This window comes from Pogoniulus pusillus, chromosome 9, assembly GCF_015220805.1.
Source record: "Pogoniulus pusillus isolate bPogPus1 chromosome 9, bPogPus1.pri, whole genome shotgun sequence".
Taxonomy (NCBI): Eukaryota; Metazoa; Chordata; class Aves; order Piciformes; family Lybiidae; genus Pogoniulus; species Pogoniulus pusillus.
The window spans coordinates 13157732-13173683 of record NC_087272.1 but is presented as its reverse complement, the minus strand read 5'-3'; the positions used below and the strand labels follow the sequence as shown (position 1 = coordinate 13173683).

Below are 15952 nucleotides of genomic sequence, written 5' to 3'. Positions count from 1 at the left end.
GAGGGTACTGGAACTCTGCAACAGGGTGCTCAGAAAGGGAGCTGAGGCTCCTTTCCTGGAGATACGCAAGGTGAGGCTGGACAAGGCCCTGAGCAACCTGATCTGGTGGAGGACGTCCCTGCTGCCTGCCAGGGAGGTTGGACTGGATAAGCTTTGGAGGTCCCTTCCAATCCAGCCCCTTCTGTGATTGCTGCAGCAGAAGATGTTTCATAAGCACTCTAAGTATCTCATCAGTCGCTTATGGAGCTCTTCCCTGCGCCGGCTGCAGACACCTGCATTAATTTGACCTGGCAGAAGCTCGAAATTCTTGACACCCAGAAAATGAACACATTACCTTATTAAATGCTGCTCACTCACAAATGTGCAGGCCAGCTGTTTCCTCCCTCTGCTATTGAACTGCTGCAAGCACTTTCTAGAGGAAAATTAAAAGTAATGATTACAATCAATTAAAAAAAATTGATTTAAACTCTTCTGCTACACAGGGAGCTACAATGTGTTTTCATGAGCATTCTGGGCTTGGTTTGGTTGGTTTTAAGGAGAAACTTGGACAGGGTGGAGAAGTATGTCCACAGGAACCTCATAAAGTTCAACACGGCCAAGTGCAGGTTCCTGTGCCTGAGTTGGGCCAATCCCAGGCACAAATCCAAGCTTGGAGGAAAATGGATAGATAGTAGTGCTGAGGAGAAGGACTTGGGAGTTCTGGGTGATGAGAAGGTCAACAGGAGCTGGCAATGTGCACCACCAGCCCAGAAACCAACCCTGTCCTGGGCTGTAGCACAAGCAGAATGACTAGCAGGGTAAGGGAATAGACCCTCTCCTTTTTCTCCACTCTCCTAAGACCCAAGCTGCAGTAGTGTGGTGGCTGTGGAGCCCTCAGCACTAGAAGAACATGGAACTAGGGGGTCCAGAGGAGGGTCATGAATGTTATCAGAGGGCTGGAGCACTTCTATGAGGACAGGCTTGAGGGAGCTGGGGCTTTTCAGCCTGAGAACAAAAGGGTCTGGGGAGATGTTAGAATAGTGTCCTAGTGTTTGAAAGAGGCTAGAGGAGAGCTGGAGAGGGACTTTTTGCAAAAGAATGTAGTGAAGGCACAAGAGGTGGTGGTTTCAAACTGGAAGAAGCTACAGTTACATTGGACATTGGGAAGAAATTCTTGCCTGTGAGGGTGGTGAAGCACTGGATCAGCTTGTCCAGAGAAGCTGTGGAGGCTGCAAGCCTGGAAGTGCTCTGGGCCAGGTTGGATGGGGCCTCGAGCAATGTGCTTTAGTAGGAGGTGGCAGGTGGTTGGAACTGGATGATCTTTAATGTCCCTTCTAATCCAAACCATTCTGTGGTTGAACATGGAACCCTCTACGTTTCCCCACACATAAACACCTACAGACATGGCCCAGACTGAACTGCACCCAAAGGACCTTTTCAGTGCAGACATGGGACGAAAAGCCCCCTTTACATGGTTATGGAGGCAGGCACAGAGTGCCATCCCCTGCCCCTCACCCCTCTTTTCTGCACTGTAAAGCATTGGGTTGCAGTGGTTACTTTCCCTCTGTACTTAAACAGCTTTAGTTGTAGAAAGAAGCAACCATGCTTTGATAAATCCACATTCTGCAGGAGTGCTTCACCTGGCAGAACACCTCTCTGGCACCGGGGCCAGCATGCAAATCTTGATTGATGACTGCTGCCAGTGCTTGCTGAGGGATGGCTGCAGGGAAGGCAACCAGAACAACCTCTGCTTGCTGCTCTGATTTAGCCACATCCTCCCCTCCCCTTCCAACTCTTCTGCATGCATGCCTGTGTCAGTAGGCGTTCTCTAGTGTTTCTGTTCCAGTTGCTTACTTAGTTTCCATCACACAATGATTGCTCCTAGTCCAAAACACTCACTTTTTTTTTTTTTTCCCCTGGGTGCCACTATCCCACATGTTCAACACTTAGCTTACCAACAGGCAGCCCCAAGTACAAATCCAGGCTGGGTGAGGAGTGGCTCAAGAACAGGAGAAGGACCTGGGAGTGTCAGCTGATGACAAACTCACCATGAACCAGCAATGGTCGATGACAGCCCTGGAGGCAGCTGTGTGCTGGGCTGCATCCAAAGCAGTGAGAGTAGCAGGACAGGGAGGGAATTGTGCCCCTCTGCTCTGCTGAGACCCCACTTGAAGCACTGCACCCAGTTCCAGTGTCCCCAGCATAACAGGGACATGGAGATGCTGGAAAGGGTCCAGAGAAGACCACACAGATGATCAGGGGATGAAGAACCTCCCCTGTGGCAACTGGCTGAGAAAGCTGGGACTGCTTGGCCTGGAGAAGATTCCAAGGAGACCTTAGTGCAGCCTTCCAGTACCTGAAGAGGGCTACGAGAAAGCTGGGGAGAGACTTTTGACAAGGGCTTGTAGTGACAGGATGAAGGGCAATGACTTTGAGATTGAAGAGAGGGAGACTGAGACTGGAGATAAGTAAGAAATCCTTTAGTGAGGATGGTGAGATACTGAAAGAGGCTGCCCAGTGAGGCTGTGGATGCCCCCTCCCTAGAGGTGCTCCAGGCCAGGCTGCAAGAGGCGCTGAGCAACCTGGGTTAGTGGGAGGTGTCCCTGCCCACGGCAGGGGAATTGGAACTGGATGATCTTTCAGGTCCCTTCCAACCCAAGCCATTCTAGGAATGTATGAACTTCATTGGTATTCAGGCAGCGTCAGAGATGCTTTTGCTTCAGCTGCTTGTGCCTCAGTGAGCAGGTGGAGGAATGGCCAGCTGAAAATGAGTTTAAGACCACTACAGCAAAAAGATTGCTGCAATTAATTTTTCATTAGGTACAGTGGCTGTGGATTGTAATCAGCCCGGATTGTTCTTTGGTGGAGGCACAAATAAAATGCAAATGGGTTTGGAATGAAAGGAAATGTTCTTTGTGAGGTACAATGCTCTTCAGAGCAGCCAAAGTGGCTCAGAATAAATGGGGATTAGGAGGGATGTTTTATGAATCCACCAGGAGAACTTAATATAAGTTTCATGTGGGGAAAACCACAGGTGAGTTTCCCATCAGATGAAGATATTACTGCGCAAGCAACTGGAAATGAGAAGGATCCGAAAGCCTTAAGCCTGATTTAATGACAGCAATGCTACGTTCCTTCTGTGAGGAGATGTCAGCACACTTTACAGAGAAGGTTCTTGTCTTACAGAAGGGTTTAAATTCAGTATCTTTCCCAAGCCCCTTTATCCTCTCTACAGCGAGGAGCAGAAGGCAGGTCTACTGTGCCCTGCTAAGCACTTTGCCCCCCTTCCTCCCACTCTGCTCTGTTCTGGTGAGGCTTCACCTGGAGTACTGAGTCCAGTTCTAGTGCCCCAACAAAATATGACATAAAGCTGTTGGAGCAGGTCCAGAGGAGGCCATGAAGACTCTTAAGAGGGCTGGAGAACCTCCTCTATGTGGACAGAGTCAGAGAGTTGGGGCTGTTCAACCTGGGGAAGAGAAGGCTCTGGGGAGCCCTAGCAGCTGCATTTCAGTATCTGAAGGAGACCTACAGGAAAGCTGGGGAGGGGCTGTTTAGAAGACCTGTGGTGATAAGACAAGGGGAAACTGGAGCAGGGGAGATTAAGGTTGGACATCAGGAGGAAGTTCTGCACAATGAGAGTGGTGAGACCCTGGAACAGACTGCACAAGACTGTGTTTGAGGCCCTGTCTCTGGAGGTTTTCAAGGTCAGACTCAGTGTGTCCCTGGGTAGCCTGCTGTAGTTGAAGGTAACCCTCCTGATAGTAGGATCCAACCCAATGCAATCTATGACTGAATAATTTCACACTGCATTTGGCTTACCCAGGACACTTTTTCTCTCAGAATATAGACACACAGTCTGCAACAACTCCAAATGAACCATGGGGAGAGAACAGGGCAGAATGAACCAGATTAAATCCTTAATGGCTGGGATATTGAAAAGAAAGACAGTCGGTCAGCCTAGGTCAAGTCAAGGCTGTGAAGTGTAACATAGTCTCACCTCTGCCCCACAAAACCATCAGGCTATCAGCAAGGCCATTGTCCTTTCCTTCACGGTGTGATTGTTAATGTGTTGCTTCTATTTTTTCTTTTAGCACATCTTTAACCTCATCTGAACTCTTTTCCTTCCCTTCCCTTTCCTCATTTTCTTTTATGCTCTCATTTTATGCTGTTCAAAGCCTCATTTTATTGTGTTTCTAACCTTATCTAGAGAGACTTAGGTTTTTTTTTCCTTGATCTTGGTCTTGGAGAAGAGGAGGCCGAGATGAGACCTTATTGCTCCCTGCAATTCCCCGAAATGAGGTTGCAGTGAGGTGGGGGTTGGGCTCCTCTCCCTAGTATTGGGCAGTAGGATGACAGGAGATGGCCTGAAATTGTGCCAGGGGAGGTTTAGGTTGGACATTAGGAAGAGTTTCTTTGCTGCAAGAGTGCTCAGGGATTGGAACAGGCTGCCCAGGGAGGTGGTGAGGCCACTATACCTGGAGGTGTTCATGAAGTGTGTGGCGATGGCACTTTGGGACACAGTTTAGTGACCATGGTGGTGTTGGGTTGATGGTTGGAATGGAGGACTCTGGAGGTCTTTTCTAACCAAAGCAAATCTGTGATTCTCTGATTCTACTGTTAAGATGGGCTTCTTAAAACTTAAGCTCTTTTGTCACAGGCTGTTCACTTGATATCAACCTAGCACAAAGAACATGCCAACAAAGAATCATAGTCACAGAATGCTTGAGGTTGGAAGGGACCTTGAAAGATCATCCAGTCCAAAGCCTCTGACCAGAGCAGCATCACCCAGGGCAGGTCACACAGGAACACGTCCAGGTGAGTATTGAATATCTCCTGAGAAGGAGACCACAACCTCTCTGGTCAGCCTGCTCCAGGGCTCCAGCACCCTCACAGTAGAGAAGTTTTTCCTACTGTTCCCATGGAACCTGCTCTGCTCCAGCTTGCAGCCATTGCCCCTTGTCCTGTCATTGGACATCCCTGAGCAGAGCCTGGCTCCGTCCTCCTGACACTGCCCTGCACATTTCTATAAACATGAAAGAGGTCACCCCGCAGGCTCCTCTTCTCCAAGCTACAGAGCTCCAGCTCCCTCAGCTTTTCCTTAGAAGAGCCTCAGATCTGAAATTCTAAAATCTAGAAACCTTCAGGATAAGGAGCATATTCTGAGTGGAATTTTTCTGCAGATTGGGAAATTCCTGTGTCACCACAATATATTTTTTAGTCCACAAGATCTAAAGCAAACATTTCATCTTTAGGAGGGTTTGGTTTTAGAGGAAATGGCATCTTACACTGAAAGAAATCAATCAGCCTGGGCCTGCCACTCAGTAATCCTTTCAGTTTATGTGAAAACTTTCTGCCTGACTGTGTGGAAAGTGATGTGAAGTGGGACAAGTATTTATTTGGTTTTAAGGATCTGCCTGCAGAACAAGCATCTGTGAAACATAATGCTAAAACCTCTGTTTTGGGATTGGTTTGAAGAGTCACCAGTACCAGAGGTCTAGGTAGGAAGATAAGACCAAAACAAGATCATACACTATATCTAGTTGGAAGAGACCTCCAAGATCATCCAGTCTAACCCTCAACTCAGAACTGAGGAGTCAACACTAAACCGTGCAGCAGAACCAGGTCCATGCGCTGCTTCAACACCCCTAGGGCTGTTGACTGCTCCATTGGCCAGGGCAGACCACTCCAAAGTTTGAGAACCTTTTCAGTGAAGAAGTATTTCCTAATCTCCAGCCTGAACTCCCCAGCTTGAAACCATTTCCTCTGGTCCTGTTGCTTGACACCAAGAAGAGGCTGTCCCCTCCTCGCTCCAGCTTCTTTTCAGTTAGCTGTAGAGAGCAATGAGGTCTCCCCTCAGCCTCCTCTTCTCCAGACTGGAAGAAACAGCTTCCTCAGCCCCTCCTCACAGGCCCTGTGCTTCACCAGAATCTTTGCTCTTCTGTGCACATGTCTTGGCCCCTCAATGTCCTTCCTGTAGTGAGAGGCCCAGAACTGAACACAATACTCTGGTGGCCTGGTTGTCTTAGGTGATCTGATCCATAACCTTCCCTGCCACTGAGGTCATCAAAATGGTACTTTCCAGGTATGTTGAAGCTCAGAGTAATTCCAGATGTAATGCCCCTTGGATAGGATGTGGTGATGGGGATTAGCACTCTCCAGGATTTTTCTACCTTTCCTAGCTTTATTTAGTCCCTTTTTGGACCTTTATAAGCTCTTATCATGCACACCATGCTCACCCCCCCATGTGATGAGTTCCACAGATTAACTGCATGTCGTATCAGCACGAGCTGCCTTTTATTTGCTTTGAACCTGCCCAACCATTACATCGCTCCTCTTACAAAACCTGCTCTGTACCACTGGTCCTGCACACTACATTTCAGAAGCTGCTACAGCAACCCCCTCAAGCTTCCAAACAGTGCTGAGCTCCTGCTACAAGCCTGGACTCCTGATATAAACGTGTATTAGTGGCACTTCTGATGGGGGAGTGGAGGTGTGGCAAAAGTTGTTCTCAGATGATGATATTCCAGCAGATGTTCCCAAAACACACAGAATGTGTTCAAGTGTCTTGCCCTAATCTGAGGGTGTCTGCAGCATAAAGCACAAAGAGAAATGATGCTGTCTGTGTGACAGCCAATTGCTGGCAGTTTGGAAAGGAGAACATCTACATTCATATTTCTGCTTTATTGCTTTGTGTGTATTTGTGGCCCTCCAAAGCAATAAAAGGAAAATTAAGCCCTCAGTGTCACAACCCATAAACTAATTTCACTAACAATGAACAGACAAAGAAGGGTTCAAAAGGAAGAGAATTTCTTTTTTCTATTCCTAGGGAGCAGCCAAGCAGCCATGTGGTATTGCCCTGACCTTTCTTTAGTCATTTGTTCCTCTCTGCTTCTCCCTCGGATGTGTTTTTGTGTCACTTAGCAGTCACATAAATAATGTCAAGAGGTTTCATGTGATGGAAAGCTGCAGTGAGCCATGAGCCATTCAACCTTAATTAGGTACACAAACTAAAGCCAGCAATAATATGTCTGTGGTACCATGAATGTCACAGCCACAAGTCCTTCCTTGGTGAGGACAAAACATTTTTAGGAGGCATGAGGAAAACTCCACTGTATTTCACAGGCAGGTTTGGTTTTCATCATTTCTGTGTTAGTTCTGATCAAATGCAGCCCAGAAAGCAGCCATGGGCTAGACTGTAGCACGAGGAGTGTGGCCAGCAGGGCAAGATAGGGGATTCTGCCCCTTTACTCTGCTCTGCTGAGACATCATCCTCAATACTGCTTCCATTTCCGGTGTCCCCAGCATAAGAAGGACATAGAGCTGCTGGAGTGAGTCTAGAGTAGGCCACAAAGATGATCCAAGGGCTGGAGCATCTCTGCTGTGAGGACAGGCTGAGGGAGCTGGGATCTTTCAGCCTGGAGAAGACTCCAGGGGGACCTTGGAGCTGCCTTCCAATACCAGAAGGGATTCTACATGAAGGCTGCAGAGGGACTGTTCCTAAGGGTGTCTAGAGAAAGGACAAGGGGGAATGGTTTGAAACTGAGGGAGAGCAGGGTTAGACTGGATCTGAGGAAGAAGTTCTTCAGTACAAGGGTGGTGAGACTCTGGAACAGGTTGTCCAGGGAGGCTGTGGATGCCTCCTCCCTGAGGGTGTTCAACACCAGGCTGGATGAGGCCTTGAGCACCTGACTCTATCTGAGTGTCCCGGTCCAGGGCAGGGAGGTTGGGAGTAGATGATTGCTGAGGTCCCTTCCAACCTGAGCCATGCAGAGATTCTATGATTAATTGGTGCATATACGTTCTGTTTAGCAAAGACCTCAAGGTATTCCTCTCTCCATCCTGTTTTTGCTCATCTGCCAAATTTAAAGGCTGGGTTTTTCTAAGATAATAGAATTGTGGAATCATAGAATCCTTTAGTTCCCCTAAAGTCATCAAATCCAATCTAACTCTACCAAGGCTGGTACTAAACCATGGCCTTCAGCAACACATCTCTGCCTGTTTTCCACACCTTCAAGGATGGGGATTCAACCATCTTCCTGGGGAGTCTGTTCCAGTCTTTCAGAACCCTTTCAGTCAAGAAGTTGCTTCTAACCCTCCCTTGTGAAAACTGGAGGCGATGTCCTCTCCTCCTACTACTTATTACTAGGGAGAAGAAAGCAACACTCACCTGCCTCCAACCTCCTTTCAGGGAGTTGTACAGAGTGAGATGCTCTCCCCTCTGTCTCTTCTTTTCCAGACTTTTCTGTTTTGTCTTCTCCTCCTTTTCACCAGATCTGATGAGTAATGCTCAAAGCCAGCCGGGACACCTATTTTGAGACAAATATGACATCACTATCTGAGCAGCTCAGGCAGCATTCCCAACACAGGAAACACTTTGGGAGAATTTCTGTCTCTCTGAATAATTTAGAGCTGCTCCAAGGTTTCTTGGACCTTGAGGATATTTCAGGCTGCCCTGCAAACTGCTGAGCTGGGCCCTGCTCTGCTCTCAGTGAAACAGTCATCTCGATTCATCCTGTGTTCAGTTACTGCAGATGGCAGCTGCTTTAGAAAGCAGGCTCTACACAGCTTTTAAAGCACCACACCTTTAATGGAATAGCGCTTAGGGTGACAGAATTTAAGCCATCTACCCTCACTGTCCTATTTCTGGCATGCAGCAAGCCAAAAAAGTTTGTAGACAGTCTATCAGAAGGCAACAAGAGTCACCAGAAGGCAGCAATGCAAGTGACATACCCCGTTGCTGGAAGTCTGCTTGCAGCAAAGGTAGTTCCCAAGTGTGGATAATATCAAGGCAAAGCTAACAGCCCTCAACACAAGCAGTGTGAAAACAACTTCTCTGACATTGATTTGTGGTTTGGGTTGGAAGGGACTTTAAAGATCAGTTAGTTCCAACATTCTGTGAGCCAAGTGCACAGTTCCCTTGTGCTTTGTGCTGCACACAGTATAGCAAGAAAACCCAAAGTCCCTCTGCTCAGGACACACCAAGTGTAGGTCACAATGTTAGTGGTTGGAAGGGACCTCCAGAGATCATCCAGTCCAACTGCCCTGCCAGAGTAGGATCACTCAGGGCAGATCACACAAGAACACATCCAGGTGGGTTTTGAATTCTTCCAGAGAGGGAGACTCCACAGTCTCTCTGGGCAGCCTGCTCCAGGGCTCCAGCACCCTCACAGTGGAAAAGCTTTTCCTTTTGTTCCCATGGAACCTGCTCTGCTCCAGCTTACACCCACTGCCCCTTGTCCTGTCATTGGACATCCCTGAGCAGAGCCTGGCTCTGTCCTCCTGACACTGCCCTGCACATTTCTATAAACACAAATGAGGTCACCCCTCAGGCTCCTCTTCTCCAAGCTGCAGGTACCCAGCTCCCTCAGCCTTTCCTCAGCAGGGAGATGTTCCACTGCTTCAGAATCTTTGTGGCTCTGTGATGGACTCTCAAGCAGCAACCTGAGTTCACTCTAGAACTGAGAGGCCTACAACTGGACACAATATTCCAGATGTGTCACCAGGGCAGAGCATGAAAGGAGGCTTCTTAGCCTTTTCTGCTCAAAACCTCCTGAATAGGGATTTGTACAGAACCGAGTAGGAGCTTGCATCCTAATCTCAGTGTGCCCAGAGCAGGTTTGAGGAAGGGCAGGCTGAGAGAATTTGCATGCCACGCCCTTGGTTTTAGCTGCTCTGCTCAGCTTTGACTGTGGCAAAACTGCACTCTAGTGGAACTGAAGCAGAAACATACTCTGGGCTGACTCTTCCATATCTCCTAAACCCCTTTCCTTGACTGCAGCTCTGCAGAGAAGGTTTGGGTGTCTGACAGATTTTCATGCATTTGTAGAATTGTACAATGGTTTAGGTTGCAAAGGAGCCTCAAGATCATCCAGTTACAACCTCTTGCCATGGGCAGGGACACCTCCCACTAGACCAGGTTGCTCACAGCCTTATTGAACCTGGCCTTGAACAGCTCCAAAGAGGGGGTATCCATGACCTCCCTGGGCAACCTGTTTCAGCGTCTCACCACCCTCACTGGAAATAATTTCTTTCTAATCTCCAGTCTAAATCCAGCCCCTCAAGCTTCAAACCACTGCCATCCATTCTATCACCACAACCCCTTCTAAACAGTCCCTCCACAGCCTTCCTGTAGGTCCCTTTCAGATATTGAAATGTTGCTTTAAGGTCTCCCTGGAGCCTTCTCTTCTCCAGGATGAACAGCCCTAACTCTCTGAGCCTTTCCCCATAGTGGTATTCTCCAGCCCTCTGAAGGTCTGGAGATCACATGGAAAATTCCAGACAGATGTCCAAATAGACAATAGAAAGGCCACTTCTGCCAGGCTTTTCTGGTTCATCATTTCAGGGAGCTGCTTCAGAGAGTTCAGCACAGAGCCACAAAGATGCTGAAGGCAGTGGAACATCTCCCTGCTGAGGAAAGGCTGGGGCTCTGTAGCTTGGAGAAGAGGAGCCTGAGGGGTGACCTCATTCGTGTTTATAAGATGTGCAGGGCAGTGTCAGGAGGACAGAGCCAGGCTCTGCTCAAGGGTGTCCAACAACAGGACAAGGGGCAATGGGTGTAAGCTGGAGCAGAGCAGGTTCCATGGGAACAGAAGGAAAAACTTTTCCACTGTGAGGGTGCTGGAGCCCTGGAGCTGGCTGCCCAGAGAGACTGTGGAGTCTCCTTCTCTGGAAGAATTCAAAACCCACCTGGATGTGTTCCTGTGTGACCTGCCCTGAGTGATCCTACTCTGGCAGGGCAGTTGGACTGGATGATCTCTGGAGGTCCTTTCCAACTCCCAAGATTCCGTGATTCTTTATACCAAGTACACAGTTCCCTTGTTCTTTGTGCTGCACACAGTATAGCAGGAAATACTCAAAGGCCCTCTGCTCAGGACACACCAAGTGTAGGTCACAGAATCCAGTCCAACCCCAATGCCAAAGTTGGATGACCTAGGGTAGGTCACACAGGAACATACCCAGGTGGGTTCTGATAACTCCAGAGAAAGAGACTCCACTGATGACAAAGAAACATTCACTGCCTGGGTATCAGGACCACATTTTGTGCTTAACATTTCAGCCTGCACACTGAACTGCAGGTTTTGTGACTGAGGCAGCACCTCAGGATGCTCATTTCCAAAACACAAAGACAGACTAAAAGCTGATTTAGAAAGAGAAAAAGAAAAAAAAAGGCAACACCTATGGGAATTTTGCCTTGTGTGAAGGTTGTGCCTTTGCCCTGGCCATCAGCAATGCTAGTCTGGCAAAGGCTTTCTCTGCAGAACACCAAGATAGCTGCCTGTGCAGAAAAAACATTAGCTGGTTGCTTTTGGAATGGCATCCAGGGAATGAGGTCTTCTAAATTCAGTTTCTAGAATGAGAAGCTAAGTTTGAGCTCTTCTGCTTGCACTAAAGAACCACCATGACTTCCTATCTCCTTTTTCAAAGGTGACTACTTCAATGCTTAATGTTCGGTGGTCTTGATCATCACCTCTTTTTGAAAGCAAAAGAAAAAAATACACCACAGAACACCACAGATCCTTTTTTCCCTCTTAGGATTAAGCTGTGAACCATACATCGTCAGTCAGCTGCATGAATAAAACATTCTGAAGCAATTCTTCCACCTGCCTTGCCCTGTTTCACAGATTCACAAATTGCCTTGGGTTGGAAGGGACCCTCAAAAATTATCTTGCCCAACCTTCCTGCAGTCAGCAAGGACACTTCCAACTATAGCAGGCTGCCCAGGGTCCCACTGAGTCTGAAAAAATCATTTTTATAGATTTGGGGCTGGAGGAGCAAGAGTGGTCAGGGATTGGAATAGGCTGCCCAGGGAGATGGTTAGGATGTGTTCCAGAAATCATAGAATCATAGAATTAGTCAGGGTTGGAAGGGACCACAAGGATCATCTAGTTCCAACTCCCCTGCCATGGGCAGGGACACTCTACCCTAGATCAGCCTGGCCAGAGCCTCATCCAGCCTGGCCTTAAACATCTCCAGGGATGGGGCCTCAACCACCTCCCTGGGCAACCCATTCCAGGCTCTCACCACTCTCACACTCAACTTCCTCCTCACGTCTAGTCTGAATCTCCCCACCTCCAGCTTTGCTCCACTCCCCCTAGTCCTGTCACTCCTTGAGAGCCTAAAAAGTCCCTCTCCAACTTTTTTGTAGGCCCTCTTCAGATACCGGAAGGCCACAAGAAGGTCACATCAGAGCCTCCTCTTCTCCAGACTGAACAGCCCCAACTCTTTCAGTCTGTCCTCATAGCAGAGGTGCTCCAGCCCTCTGATCACCCTCGTGGCCCTTCTCTGGACATGGTCCAGCATGTCCACATGCCTTTAGTCCCAGGGGCTCCAGAGATGGATGCAGTACTCCAGGTGGGGTCTCACCAGAGCGGAGTAGAGGGGGAGAATCACCTCCCTCACCCTGCTGGCCGCACTTCTAGTGCAGCCCAGGATTTGGTTTTCCCTCTGGGCTGCAAGTGCACACTGCTAGCTCATGCTGAGCTTCTCATCCACCAACTCCCCTAAGTCCCTCTCCTCAGGGCTGCTCTCCAGCCAGTCACTGCCCAGCCTGGATTTGTGCTTGAGATTGCCTCGACCCAGATGCAGGACCTTGCACTTGGTCTTGTTGAACCTCATGATGTTGGCTTGTGCCCACCTCTCCAGCCTGTCCAGGTCCCTCTGGATGGCATCCCTGCCCTCCAGTGTGTCTGCTGCACCACACAGCTTGGTGTCGTCAGCAAACTTGCTGAGGGTGCACCCAGTGCCTCTGTCCATGCTGCCGACAATGATGTTGAACAAGACTGGTTCCAGGACTGATCCCTGAGGGATTCCACTTGTCACTGGCCTCCACTTGGACATGGATCCATTGACAGCCACTCTGGGTGCAGCCATCAAGCCACTTCTTAATCCACCTACTGGTCCACCCATCAAATCCATGTAAATATGTGGCCATGGCACTTGGAAACATGGTTTAATGGCCATGGTGGTTGAAAGATGAACTTGATGATCTTGGAGGTCTTTTTCAACCAAAACAATTCTGTGATTCTGTAGTTCCTTACTGCTCATTTACTACAAAACCTGTCACTGGCACAGTTTGAAGGAAGATCTAAAATTCTTCTTTAGTATTTTTGTATTGAACTTTGAAGGGCAGACGTCTGCCTCTTGTGGGGGTAAAGGAAGATGCTGACATAAGAAGAGGAGGAGAACTAGAGGGAGAATATAAAAGATATTCACATTTAAAGAAAGCCTGGTTTGCAGATGTTAGGGTTAAGCTGCTCAACAATCAAAACAGCTGACACTTTCTCCTCTTAATTGTCCTTCTCATTATTCTTTTTCTGTCTGAGCTTACATGCTATGAGAAGTACTGAAGAGACAATTTCATATCTCCTAATGATGATCATGATGTTATTAATTCAAGCTAAAGATAATAATAAGACAGGGCATCTGTATAAAGAATTCATTACAAAATTAATTGCTCTGATTAGGGTCAACACAGCAGATAAGGTTTCTAGGGCGTTTCAGCAACCATTAGTTGTGATGGTTGTTTGGCATCCAAAGACATGCAAATCTAGGGGGTGTCGTTTGCATTGCTTCCCCCCTCCCTTTACCCATTCATATGCTAAGTCTTCTGATAAATGCTGCTTGTTCAGAGGAAAATGGAAATCAGTGGATTGAAGCAGAGCTGGATAATGACGTGTTATTGATATACTCTATAAATGCTTCCATTATTTCTGCCCTTGGCTTGGAATGATTTGGGAGAACCCTAAATAAATAAATAACTAAATGGCAGTGGTTTACTTCTTCTTCTTTTTTTTTTTTTTTTTCATAAAGACAGTTTTTTAACCTCTCCATTGCATTTGTGTTTCCTATCTTTTCTCCTTAAACAGCCATTGAAAAGGGTTCGATTACAGACCTGGACAGGCTGAAGACATGAGCTGGGAGAATCTCATCAGGTTACATAAGGCAAATGCAAGTCCTGCACCTCAGCTGGAGCAACACTTGCTATCAGTCCAGTCTGAGGCATCATAGAATCAACGAGGTTGGAAGAGACCTCGAAGATCATCCAGACCAACTTATCCCCCAGCCCTATCCAGTCAACCAGACCATGGCATTAAGTGCCTCATCCAGGCTTTTCCTGAAGACCTCCAGGGATGGTGACTCCACCACCTCTCTGGGCAGCCCATTCCAATGGCAAATCACTCTCTCTGTGGAGAACTTTCTCCTAACATCCAGCCTAGACTTTCCCTGGCACAATTTGAGACTGTATTATGAGATTGAGAGCAGCCCCGCAGAGAAGGACTTGGGGGCTTTGGTAAGTGAGAAGCTGGACAGGAGCCAGCAATGGGCACTGGCAGCCCAGAAGGCAAATGGCAGCCTGGGCTGTATCCAAAGCAGTGTGGCCAGCAGATGGGAGAGAGGTGACTCTGCCCCTCTGCTCTGCTGAGACCTCACCTGCAGTGTTGTGCACAGCTATCAGCTTCCAGCACAAAAGGGACATGGACATGCTAATGCAGATCTTCCAGAGAAGAGCCACCAAGACAATCAGGGGGTTCAACCTCCTCTCCTACGAAGACAGTCTAGGTGAGCTGGGATTGTTCAGCCTGGAGAAGAGAAGGCCCAAGGGAGATCTTAAAGCTGCATTTCAGTATCTGCAGAGGATCTCCAAGAAGGCTGGGAGGGACAGTTTGAAGGGCCTGTGGTGATAGGACAGGGGGCAATGGATTGAAACTGCAGCAAGGGAGATTTAGGTTGGAGATAAGCAGGAAGCTCTACACAGTGAGAGCAGTGAGACACCGGAACAGGTTGCCCAGGGATGTGGTTGAGGCCCAGCCACTGAAGACATTCAAGATCATAGCTGACGTAACCCTGTGCAGCCTGATCTAGTTGGAAGTTTCCTTCAAGCAGTTCACATCCACCTCACTATCCAATCCTCCAGACACACTTCCTCAGGTTAGCTGCAAGCATGCTGGAGATGGTGTCAAATGCTGTAGTCATGACTGCCAAAAAAATCTGCCAATGCAGATACCTTAGAAGTTCAGAAGACACAGAAGCAGGTCCTGATACAAAATGTGATACTCAATTCTAACCAGCAGCAAACTGAATCAGGCAGAAAGAGACAGAACGAAAAAACTTACCTGGGGTAGTGCAAAAGTCATGTCTGAGCTGCAGCCCCTTAAACATGGGGGAGTAACTGTAAGGGTCTGGCAACACAAACTGCCCTAGCAGCGGGGCTGGACTCGATGCTCCCCAGAAGTCGCCTCCAAGCTCTACCATCCTGGGATTAATTGGAAAGAGACGATAAAGGTCTACTCCAGCTGCAGTACCGACAATGTAACACACGGCGGCAGCAGTGAGCACTAATGGTGACGCGCTGCTTCATATATGCCGCTGACATCAAGGCGCAGCCCCGCGGCGAGGCGCGGTCCTTCCCACGGGCCGCCGCACCTCGGGCACAGGCGGCCCCACGGCGAGGCGCTGGGTCCTCGGGCACAGGCGGCCCCACGGCGAGGCGCTGGGTCCTCGGGCACAGGCGGCCCCACGGCGAGGCGCTGGGTCCTCGGGCACAGGCGGCCCCACGGCGAGGCGCTGGGTCCTCGGGCACAGGCGGCCCCACGGCGAGGCGCTGGGTCCTCGGGCACAGGCGGCCCCACGGCGAGGCGCTGGGTCCTCGGGCACAGGCGGCCCCGCGGCGAGGCGCGGTCCTTCGCACAGGCGGCTCGGCGGCGAGGCGCGGTCCTTCGCACAGGCGGCTCCGCGGCGAGGCGCGGTCCTTCCCCACAGGCGGCTCCGCGGCGAGGCGCGGCCCTTCGCACAGGCGGCCCCGCGGCGAGGCGCGGTCCTTCGCACAGGCGGCTCGGCGGCGAGGCGCGGTCCTTCGCACAGGCGGCTCCGCGGCGAGGCGCGGTCCTTCCCCACAGGCGGCTCCGCGGCGAGGCGCGGCCCTTCGCACAGGCGGCCCCGCGGCGAGGCGCGGTCCTTCGCACAGGCGGCTCGG

General features: G+C 49.4%; 1 long non-coding RNA gene across 1 annotated transcript; it reads right to left on the bottom strand.

Annotated features, from left to right (window-relative positions):
- Positions 1–338: 338 nt before the first annotated feature.
- Positions 339–15287, bottom strand: LOC135178426 (uncharacterized). Its single transcript, XR_010303525.1, has 3 exons — positions 15093–15287; positions 8147–8285; positions 339–412 (listed from the first exon to the last, which is right to left on the bottom strand). It is a non-coding gene; the product is annotated as an uncharacterized LOC135178426 (long non-coding RNA).
- Positions 15288–15952: the final 665 nt, after the last annotated feature.